Genomic DNA, 12113 nt, shown 5'->3' with positions numbered 1-12113 from the left:
GGAAAAATCTCATTTTTATGGGGGAGCATTCCTGGAATCCTCCAGGTGAGAAAGACAGGGAAGCCTACACAAGGATGCTGCTGCTCGAAAAAGCGACATGTTCAGTGCTTGGTGATACACCTAGAGCATCAGTCAAGTGATACTGAAGTTGACATTCATAATTAACTTTACAGAATTCAAATACTTCTACAACAGTTAACCTCATCAGTAGAAACCTATGATTGGACAAAATAAATATAGGTTTTTATTTTATTTATTTATTTATTTATTTATTTATTTATTTATGTATTTATTTATTTATTGTCCAGGGAGGTCAGTAAGATGAATACTGTTTAAAAGCTTCAGAGATTCACGTTCTCGTTCTTTGAGCCCTTTGGTGTGATAGTCCTCCTTTTATCCCCAGGGTTAAACCTCGTGAGTTGACCTCAGTATGTGCGGGAAACATGTTTATGGGCCGAAACCCACCAAATCATCCTTCTTTCTTCTTTATAATTGTCCTGCCTGTACTAATCTTTTTTTTTAAATGTTTATTTATTTTTTAGAGAGGGACAGACACAGACTGTGAGCATGGAAAGGGGAGAGAGAGGAGACACAGAATCCGAAGCAAGCTCCAGGATCCGAGCTGTAGGCACCGAGCCCGATGCGGGGCTAGAACCCACGAACCATGAGCCCAAGTCGGACAGGTAACCGACTGAGCCACCCGGGTGCCCCTGCCTGTTACTAATCTTAAAGAAACATGTCCTTTATACTCAGTTCTAGATAACCATACTATTTATTAAATAATATTTACTGAGAGCTTCTTGAGTGCCAGGCACCACGCTTTTACGAATTTTGTCATCTAGCTCTCTCACAGCCCAGTGATAAACACTGTGCAGTACTATCGCTCTCTCCATTTGATGGTGAAGATAAGGAAAGCAGGGAGCAGAGGGAAGAAGTCACTTGCCAGAAGTCACTTAGGCAGTAAATCAGAGCCAGGATGCAAGCTAGATAGACTGATTCATGAACGCATGTGCACTTAAACCTTAGGTTATTACTATCTTTCTTCCAGAGAGAGAGCGAGCGGGGGCGGGGGTGGGGTGGTGAGGGCCAGAGGGAGACAGACAGAATCATGCAGGCTCAACACTCAGTGCGCTGCCTGACACAGAACTTGATCCCATGACCCTGGGATCATGACCTGAGCTGAAAGTAAGAGTTGGCTGCTCAACCAACTAAGCCACCCCAGAACTCCTTATGCTATTATTTTTAAATTCCATTTCTACGATTTGGTTTTGATGTGATATTTTTCCTTAAGTTCATTGTGTGTGGCTTCAGTTTACCCAGCCTAAGTGGAAGTATTCAAGGCATGATTTCTTTCTTTCTTTTTCTTTTTTTGTTTTTATGGTTGTAATACAGATTATTACCATCCCTTCCTGCTGTTCTAATGTATGGTCACAGGAAGAGAATCACAATGACATCTCTGGTTTTTCAGCAAGTATTTATTATGTGGGGAAGTCCCCCAAATTTCTGCAGGCTGAAGAGCCCCAATTTCTATAGAATGTTTCTTTGTTAATGACCATATTTTACAAAAAGAGGTAATTTCCATGTTCTCTGAAAACAGTGATTATGATTTATGAAGCACGCCAAGGATGAAATAAAGAAATTACTCACTGTTTAACTTACATAGACCTAAAAAATCAGGGAACTTATTTAGAAAGAAGTAGAACACATGACTATAAAAGTAATAATAGTTATGGTATTGTTCTAGATAAATATCCTTTTGGAAACATTTTTTTTCACGTACACACAGTGATACTTTGAGAAACACGTTCAGAAAATGATTTTGGAGTGTTAGGACAGGTAAATCAAATATGAAATGAAGAGGACGGGGGCGGTGTGGGAGGAAGAGGGACAGGTGAAATATTGCTTATTTCACTTCAATTCATGCATGCACGTTATATAAAGCTAAACAGATGATTTTTTTTCTTACTTAAAAAAGGAAATCTTCTGGTCAGCATCAGCAAAATAGGGGTGATGAATAGGTTAGAGGGAGAGAAAACAAGCCTGTGCCCTGGAGCCATGATTCTGTGGTCAGACCTGACAGGTTTAAACCAGCCGAAAGGTCACAGCCAAAACAAGCCCCGTTCACTGATGGAAACTCCCCTAAAATTCTAAAACACTGGGTAGTTGCCCTTAAAAAATTTGATAGAGATTCACTAACAAAATCATTTTTCTTAATTGAATTTTCCATGTATACTAAACCATGTGGAAAAATAAAACTGCATGCGTGACAAATCTCTTTCCATTTGGCAAAAACAGAAACCTCTTGGTTTCAAATGGAAAATTACCAAATATTAGCTTTGTTTACTTTCCTATTTATCAAAGCCACTCTGCTTATCTGAATTATTCACACACTGACAAGCCTTAGCAACTGTTGTTGAGAAAGGAGCGGTTTTAGATGCTTATTGAGCAAAGGTGTACCTGGTGTGCACCAAGTACTTTCGCTGATTCTCTGTGGTTCTCACGGAGTCCCTGGGAGGCAGGTGCAATTGTCCCCATTTTACAAATAAAGAACTGAGGCTGAAAGGAAATTCTAGTCGTTTTGACGACAATTCTTCGAGCTTTTCATAGGCACGTAAAATATGATCAAATATTGTTTAAAGAGAAGGAAGGGAGCCAGAATGCTTCCATTTGGATAACTAAGAGGAAGAGGCCTCCTTCAGTCTTCTACACAACAAAGATCTACTGAACACCTTCTATGTGAGAAGTTCTGTGTGTGGTTTGTCTCTCCACACTCCGGTCCCATTTAGTTCTCTTCCAGATAGTTCGGTTAGACAGGTACTATGAATTACTAGCTCGCAGATGGGAGAACTGTGCATTCTTGAAGCAAGGTGGCCTCCCTGGGCCATTTACCTTGTTAGAAGCCAACCTGGAACTCAAGCCAGGTTTGACCACCCCTCCAGAAGTCTTCTGTAATAGTGGAACAGTTTAGACACATTAGCTGTTTTTTAATTTTTAAATCGCATTGGGTTTCTCTTATTCCAGTGCTTCTTAAAATGTTTTCATTCCCTTATTTCCCATGCCGCACTCCATCTTTCGAAAGCAACCCCACTATTGGCTTTTGGAGTCACTTAGAGTTCTGACTCGGGCTTTTGTTTTTGGCCTCCCACGTCTGTGAGGGGAAGGCAGCAAGACAAGGCACAGATGACGGAGGCCCAGGACACACAGCGCACGTACACTTCTCACCAAACAAACCATCGCTGGGCAGTGGCCTGACTGCAGACCCACAAACTGCTGGAGCGAACCTGCTGATTTTGGAAATGATTTTGCCATTTTCTCTTTCTCACTCAACATGGTCAAGTTTCTATGTTTTTAAAGACTCACAAGGGTCTCTTGATGGACTACCTGGAAACTTACTCGGGCTTCTCACAATAGCAAGGTATCTGGTTTACTAATGGAGGGTGTACCAACCTTCTAGCTACACTAACTGGTCCTTAATAAGATGTTACATTTCCCAGTGGGTTCCATTCACAGAGAAAGGCCACAATAATCAAACCCTTGGTTCCCAACCTGCTCTGTCACCTCCCACAAAGGCTCTAACCACCGCACCATCTAACAAAGCCCTGTGCAATGCCAGTCACACCACTGCCTCAAGCCCCAGGAAAAACTCCTTCGTGATTCTCGTGGGAACAAGGTCATGAAACAATCCCTTCCAGTCCTCGGTCTGCACAGCCATGGATTTGTTTTGATGCCAGTGCTAGGAAGAAAAAGTCTCCTTTGGGCATTTATTCAACAAATATCCCAGTGCCAGGTTCATGCCTGGCTCTGTCATAGATGCTGGTAAAAAAAGTGTTTGCAAAGGGCTGAAAAGGAATGGGTAAAAGCCCTTATACTTCCTGGGAGCCGGAAGAAGTCTTAAGGAAAAAGGCCTTGGGAGGGGCAGGAGGAGGAAAATACCATTTATCAATATCTCCTATGTACCATGTACTCTCAAATACCTTCTTACTTAAAGCCCAACACAGCCTTCCTCCTTGTTCTCAGGGCAACTGGGGCTCAGGGGAGCCAGATTCCAGCCCATTCCACTGACATCCACAGGCTTTCCACCACACAATCCGGAGCTGGGTGTCATATGGATTGCAATCTGCAAGTCCGAAAAAAGAGTCACCTGTCTTTCTTTAAAGTATTCTTTCATGGTATAAATGTACCTAACATGGAAGAAATCACTGACCACTTACAACTGTTTGGCCAAAGAAAAGATGTATGAATTTCAGTGGCTGTATCACGGAGACAGTTTTTATGGTTTATAGCACCACGTTGGATTACTTTGATTTGAAATAGTATTTCAATTTTAGAACTTTACATATAGAATGCAAAAATATAGATTTGATATGCATGCATACAAGGAGAAAATTTCAAAACTAACTTATGGCTTTAAAAAACTGGAGTGGTATTACACCCGGGATACAATTCTTATCCATTCTCTCCTCTCTCCTATCTCAACTCCCTATGTCATTCCTTTTCAATTTAGATACCTACTTCATATTTCAAGAAAACGTGTACAGTAAAGTATTAAAATAAATATAAATTAAGTAATGGAATACTACCAAATTTATGAATGTGATTGGTGTTTTTACTTCTTCCACATTCTAGAGTATAGAGAATTGATAAAAATTATCATAAATAAACAAGTTTCAGTACATCCATACAATGCAATACTACTCAGGAACAAAAAGGAATGAACTGTTGATGCATGCAGAAATATGGATATATCTCAAAATAATTATGCCGAGTGAAGAACCCAGTTAAAAAGGAGTGCAAAATGTAGAATTCTATTTATGTTGAAATTCTAGAAAATGCAAACTAATCTTTAATGAGCAAAAGCAGATCAGTGGTTGCTTGGGGGTGGACCCAGGACAGGGAGGGGTGGGAGGAACAGATTACAAAGTGGCCCAAAGAAACTTTTAAGGGTGACGGATATGTTCATTATCTTGATTGTGGTAATGGTTTCATGGGTGGATACTTATGCCAAGACTTGCCAAGTTGTACACTTTAAATAGGTGTTTATTGTATATCATCCTACCTAGATACAGTTGTTAAAATTATCATAAACTGTATTTTTTTTTCAGAGTAATATAAAGATAAAATTTGGAGAAATTATCTACATGTGTATATTTGGGATGCAGGCTCTAGATTCAGAAAAAGTGAGATTGTGTCTTAGTTCTCTCACCTCTTAGCTATGTAACCTTGGTAAACCTCAGTTTTCTCATATGTAAAATGGAGGAAATAGCAGTAATGACTTCACAGAGTTGTTTTGAGGATTAAATGACCTAATGAAAGCAGTTAGCACACCACACCCAGCATCCACTGAGTGCTCACCATTATTCTAAGATGTACACATATGTATGGATATATGTATATGTATATATTTTTTACATAAACAGATAATGTGGCACAATCTATGTGCAGTGGAGGATGATGATGAGCTCCAAAGGAACAATGAATCAATCTGTGAAAAATGAAGCTTTTGTTATCACTGTGACCTCTTTTCCATTTTATTTTTAACAACTAGGTGAGGAAGTCTTATTATTACCACCATTCTCCAGCTAAGAAAATTGAAGCAGAGGGAGAGTAAGGTCAACCAGCTAATGAGCGGTAGAACCGGAAGTGGAATACAAGACACTGGGCTTCAGGGCTATGGGTGTTCACACAAACCATGGGAAGAAAAGTCAAGGTCATTTCTCAAGGGTAGTTAATAATTATTCTGTGACTCAGCTTAGACACACACTTTCTAGTCTCATAGTAGAGCAAATAGTAAGAAAAAGAATCTTTCTGCCCTACACCCCTATGCCAGTTCCCTGGGCTCCCTCCCATGAAGGCCGTTGCTATGGTTCTCGGGTGCTCTGGCCATCTTCCCACAACTCAAGTGTGTGGGCAAAGGATGCCCACAGATTCCCCAACCCAGGCTTTTATGTTTCCCCAGACTGCTTTCCTATCACTGTGCCTTTGCATACACAGTTTTGCCCACCTGTAACACCTGCCCACACCTCTGTTTCTGAAGGTCCTACCCACACACTTACAGCCAGTGACATTACTGATGCCACCCACTCATTTGTTTGTTTAGTCCACAAATTTGTACTGAACAATTATCTCCAGACACTGATCTGCGTGCTGAGAAACAAACAAACATCATCTCCTCCATCTTTCCCTTTTTTTGAATCTGAGCCCCTCTTTTAGTATCTACATTGTAGTTGTTCCTTTACCCCTGAGGGTTATGGTAAGGGCACAGAGCAGGGCCTGAGGCATGGGAGACAAAAACTTATTCAAGATGCATTGAATTTAAGAGAAGGGAAATGCTGAATTCATACAATAAAAAATTTTTTTGATATAAATAATACTCAGACACTTAAACAAGGTAACCAAATCTGAGTAAGGCTGACCTGGTTTAAGAAAATCTAGGAAATTTTTGGCCTTACAGGGAGATGCAGGAAAGCAGCAGGTGCCACCAGAGCCAACTTTTGCCTTTTGTTGTCATTTGGAAGATGACAATGGTAATTTGTCCATTGGTAAACAGAGGAAGTTTACCCAAGGACAGCAGAGAATGTTATAGTTTTTTAAAATAGAAAAAGCGATTTATATAGAGAAAATGTTTCCATACATATCATTTTGACAGGCTTCTCCCTTCTGCTCAAAACTACCATAGACAGGAGGAGGTTTCCCTTGAATTTCTAGCTATCAAATCTGATGTTTAAATATATCATTTCTTAAGAAAGCTGTGGTCTGAGCAAAGGTGTGACATACAGGAAGCTGCTGTTATAATTTAGTCCGGGACACGATTGTTTTATAACTTAGGCACCTCTTCAGACTTAGTTTACCTAATTGAATTACGATAGAGATGGGGGGATAATTATCAATGAAAGTAATGAAAACCTCCAGCCTTAACTGTCGTTGTGCTCAATGTTAAGCTGTTAATATAATTTTTAAAGCTGAATAAGACATAAAACTTAGAAAAATTTATAGCTTGAAATCTTACCAAAGTCATGGTAAATGGGACCATATGCCAAGAGAACGTTCGTTTCCCTAAAAAACACATTCTGCTGGTTATTTGTTGCATATGTATGCATTATGTCTAAGGTCTTTTCCATGACTAAAACATTATTTCTCTAAGATACATAAACATAGTGTAATAAACAAATCATGTAGTAGACTCTGTAGACAGTATAGAGAGTGGAGAAACCAAAAGAAGAAACAATTCATCAAAAAGAAGCATTTAAGAATAGTTTCTCTCTTACTGTTCTATTCTCACCTCCTCCATAATGTTGAACAGGAAATCACAACTCTCAGTTGCATAATTCGTGTTTTCCATTCTCTGTGTATTTTTCAGCTGAACATTTATTAGAAATATGAAGTCAGTTCTAGTGAGAATGTCATCGCAACATACGTCATCACATGTGACATCACTTCCATTTGCAATCAAAGCCCGGGGGCTCTCCTGCCACAGTATTTCACCTGCCATAGGGTCACTGCAGGTGATCATGCTCCTTAAGGGGTACAGAGATTATTAGGAGATGCCTTAGGAGTTAGGAGACAGTGAATATAAAAATTGAAGAGGATGACATTTTGCTTCCAATTCAGTTTGGTAGCCATGTAGTGTTTTGTAGGGCCGGTGGAAAGGTAGATTCCCACCCTCACTGGCAAAATTTCATGTGTCTGCATTTCTGTGTTGTCATCATTGCGACTGTTATTTTTTTGTTCCCAGAACTGATGTGCTGATGTGCACTAGTCTGTGTGCTTGAAAACGTAAATTTATTGATTTCCCCCTCTATATTCCATACTTTGATTTTATGTTTTGACAGCAAGCATGGAAATGCATTATTTTTATAAACAGAGAAAATGTTTATCTGGTTTTCAATTCCACCAACACTTATGGAGAACCCCGCTGTATGCCAGAGATTATGCTAGGTATTAGAGGTCCAAATTGAATGAAATATAATTCCACCTGCAGGTGAATTCATCAAAAATCAGCTCACCAGGAGCCCATTTGTCAAAGTGATTCCTGACTGTTTTGCTCTCAAAAACTCACAATCTAATACAAAACGTAGATGTGTAAGCAGCCATGAGATGGCTGCTTTCTTAGCGGTGTGAACACAGCTATTGTTCAAAGCTCAGAGAAGAAAATTATTCCTCTTTGGGGTTAGGAACTGATCCAATGAGAAAGTGTGACTTGATCTGGGCTCTGAAGGAGGAGTTGGATTTAATCTGTGTTTTGTCCTTTAGGTTTTTTGTTTTTTGTTTTTTTGCTTTTGTTTTTGTTTTTTTGTTTTCCCATGACTTCAAACAGGGAGACAGAAAGGATATTTTTTTAAAGGCCAGTTTGAATTCTAGATTTTCTTCCAGACTAAGCACAAAGGTCTTCCTTTCACTTATGTGCTTTCACCTAGTGCTTATAAGAATTCCTAAAAGTATTTGAACACAGCCACCTCCTCCACACAGGACTCACTGAAGCAAAAAAGCGCATTTCCATTCTTCCAGCTCCTGGTCTGTTGGTCAAGCCGTTTCCAAGATATGTATATACGGGCCTGAAGGTGGGTGGGCTTACAAGTTCTGACCTCAGCAATGCACTCCAACTGCCTCTGCTATTTGTACCCTTCTTCTAAGCAGTGCCCTACTAGCTGGTGGCCATATTGTACCTCATGATGTCAGTCAGGTTTATAAACAATACTGACCCAAATGGTCAAGAAACTGGATGTATCTCAGCTGAGGAAAGTTAGGGCTCACAGGCAGATAAGGAATTAAGGAAAACCAAGGCAGCTATTAGAGAATATGATGACTGAATGTGACCTACCAGAAAGCAACCTGGGCAGTCTAGCAACAGGACACACAGCTTTCTAAGGGCAGTCTCCCACATGTCCCTCTGCTTGGTGCATTCCCGCAGACTACACCCTGTCAGTTATGCCTGAACACCTTTGAAAGTTCTACTGCTTTGGAAACTTCCGCTTTGGTTTTGTGCTTGATGCTCCTTTATCAGACTCCCCCAAAGGCCTCTTCTACTGTGTCTCATTTGGTCCTTTTTCATCTGTGCACAGAATGCAAATTTTCAGTAGCTTACAGCTCCATGTTACCCGTAAGGATCTTAGGATGCATTTAGTATTTTGGACTCTGGGCTAGTACATGACCTCAGGCCTCAGAATTATCAACTTCCTACCAATGCCCAGATAATGAAGAAACTCTTACTAAGTTAGGGATCTCCTTATATATGTGACACCAGAAGTATAGTAATCAACATACACCAGCTCTTGGAGGTCTAAAAGCATACTCTGGTTTTACATGCTAGTTTTTTTTGTTGCCTAGCCAAGCAGGGCTACATGAAAAGGTCAGATAAAGTTGTGTCTATTATACAGGGCTGCTCAATACTTGCAGGAGTAAGGGATTAGTCCACTGGGACTGATGAACCTGAGTTCAGGAAACCCATGGTTCAAATGAACTTTATGGTCACGGAAAAAACTTTGAATGCTTCTGGATCGCCAGTAAAACTTCATTTGCTTGGATGTACTCTGCTCATAACATGAAACCCTTTGGTAACAGCCATCACTGACAGAACGGAAATCTTTATGGTTCCCTTTTATTGTTTCCCTTCCCAAGGTGAAGCAAAGGCCACATGTGCCCTTCGTCCACTGGTGCTGACAACAGGGAAACCGTTTGATGACGCAATGCCTTTAGAACTATGATCCGGTACCACCCTCATAGAGCATCCATTACATTCCAAGCTGGGCTCACGTGCCCTCATGAGCTGGCCTTGTCGCTCTACAATTACTCTGCAATCTAAAGTTTACATAAAGAAGAATCACCTCAGCCGTAATAAAAAATAGCCTAATGAAAGTTGAGAAATGTTACTTCAGGTTAGAAAGAAATAACCCTGAGTAGCCTACAAAATTATCTTCTAATAACATAATTGTAGATTTACATTCCATTAGAAGGAATAACCTCATAGAAAAGGTTTTTTTAAGCACATTGTATTCAATTTGGACAAACGTGGCATGTTTTGAAAATGGTCCGTGCTGGTTAACTTTCATAGTTAAAACAGGACACCACTGGAGACTACTCACAAACTCAGCTTCAGTGCAATTACTTATTTAACTTCCACCTTGTAAGTCACCCGTATCACGAGGGCAGTGTCCCCAACATGAACAGTGCTCCTGACAGAGAAACTCCTCAATGCATACTTGCTGAGGATTGAATGACTGAATAAATGAAAATAAAGTTACTCAAACATCTCACAAATGACAAGAGATTTGAGGGAGATAGTAAATGAATCTCTGAGAATCCATTACTTCCTCTAGAAACTCAAATATCCCCTCCTCTTAAAATAGCAAAGAATAATGAAATACATGTGAGATCTACACAAGGTGTTTTTTTTTTTTTGCATGACTTCAGACAATGAGTCTCAGTCTTAGCTATATATTAGAATCATCCAAGAAGCTTTAAAAAAAATCCCAATTGAAACACAATCTCTGGGGTGGGGCTGAGCATGGCTCATTTTTAAATGTGTGTCTGATGATTCTAATAAGCAGACAATGTTGAGAACATCGGTGGAGAGGTACTCTTTTCCAAACTTGTCTGATCATAAGAACCACCTGGGTTGCTCAGTCCACAGCCATCCCTGAGTGGTAGCAAGGATTTTTAATCTTTGCCATTTTGGAAGATAAAAAGAGACCTCTGCTTTGACAGAGCAGCACTCGTTTCTAATTCTTAAAGGCTGTGTGACTTCAAATTTCACCTTCTATAGAGTTGCCATTGTTTCTAATTTAGTGTCAACACGAAAGTAATTTATTGCAGGATTATTTTCCAGGCTATCCTGGGGCATTTCTTTTTGTCCTGAAATAATACTTCTCCAGCTTTCATTAGGCTATATCTTTATTACTGTAAGTCGATTCTCATCTATCTAAAGTAATTGCAGCGTGTGATTAAGTGTCAGGATGAGCCGTTTGGACATCGAGGGCCGTAGGAGTGCAGGGGGAAAGAAATCGATGTGAATTTTAATGACAAGTAGAAAGGAGTAGGGCTGGAGCTTGGTGGATGCTAGGAGGCCAGAAGAGCTGCGTCCTGGGAAGAGGGTAGGGCAAGTCAGAAGCAAAGGGTCTATTCTAGGGATATGAAATACCCATATTCTAAATCCACCGTTGTTCCCTTTTCTTCTGATGCTCCTGCCTGGGATGCACCTGTCCTTTGTAAAGTCTCTGACCCTATCTCTCCTGTCCATATTCCCAAACCCTATCCTGGACCTGATCAACTAGAATTGGAAGTGGGGGGGGGGAGGGGGGGAGGTGCTCAAAATCTACATTTTTAGAGTTCCCAAAGTGATTTTTATAATGAAACATTAATTTAGGGGGATGAATCTACCCAGTTCAAGAGAAAGACAGATGGGACAGAATGTCCCCTAAAGAGAACCAAATGCAACAAACCAGCGCTTATGTCCAAATAAATCAGATATACCATTTTTCATTTATCAAACTGGCAAAGATTAAAACACTTTGCACCACTCATTGCTGATGATGGAATGAGCTTTTACACACTGCTGGTGGGAATGTGAATTGGTACATTATGAAAGGACAATTTGGCAATTCTTATCAAAGCCTTAACATTTTTCATACCCTTTGACATAGTAATTCCACTTTTAGAAATTTATCCTAAGGCTGTAGTCTCAACCTTGGCAATTTATCAAAATCACTTGTGAAGCTCTTATGAACTACAAATTTCTGGGTCCCATCCCTTGGAGATTCTGATTCCATAGATTTGGGGTGAGGTCTGGGAATCTGGGTTTTTAAAATGCTGATGTAATTTGGGGTTATTTTTCAAATTTCAAGTAATAAAAAAGTTTAAAAAATTGGTGAGAGGGGCACTTGGATGGCTCAGTTGGTTGAGCGTCCGACTTTGGCTCAGGTCATGATCTCACGGTTTGTGAGTTCAAGCCCCACATCTGGCTCTCTGCTGTCAGCGAGGAGCCTGCTTCGGATCCTCTGTCCCCTCCCTCTCTGCACTTCCCCTCTGGCTCTCTCTCAAAAATAAACAAAATATTTTTTAAAAAATTGGTGAGACCCCTATCATCTTCCACTTTCTCCCCTCACTCCCTGTGCGTAATC

The 12113-nt window shown here is 40.2% G+C and overlaps 1 protein-coding gene across 8 annotated transcripts in view; it reads right to left on the bottom strand.

The window, feature by feature from the left end:
* Positions 1-12113, bottom strand: part of STAT4 (signal transducer and activator of transcription 4) — a 115089-nt gene that overhangs the window by 58425 nt on the left and 44551 nt on the right. The window contains exon 1 of one of the 8 annotated variants that reach the window (XM_047872525.1): positions 3975-4072. The exons of the other annotated variants lie outside the window; for them this stretch is intronic. The gene's annotated coding sequence lies outside the window, so the exon portion shown is untranslated. Of the gene's footprint in view, positions 1-3974; positions 4073-12113 lie in introns of those variants that run through there. 8 annotated transcript variants of the gene reach the window in all.

Source organism: Prionailurus viverrinus, chromosome C1, assembly GCF_022837055.1.
Source record: "Prionailurus viverrinus isolate Anna chromosome C1, UM_Priviv_1.0, whole genome shotgun sequence".
NCBI lineage: Eukaryota > Metazoa > Chordata > Mammalia > Carnivora > Felidae > Prionailurus > Prionailurus viverrinus.
The sequence above is the reverse complement of the archived record's forward strand: the minus strand, read 5'-3'. Positions and strand labels throughout refer to the sequence as shown.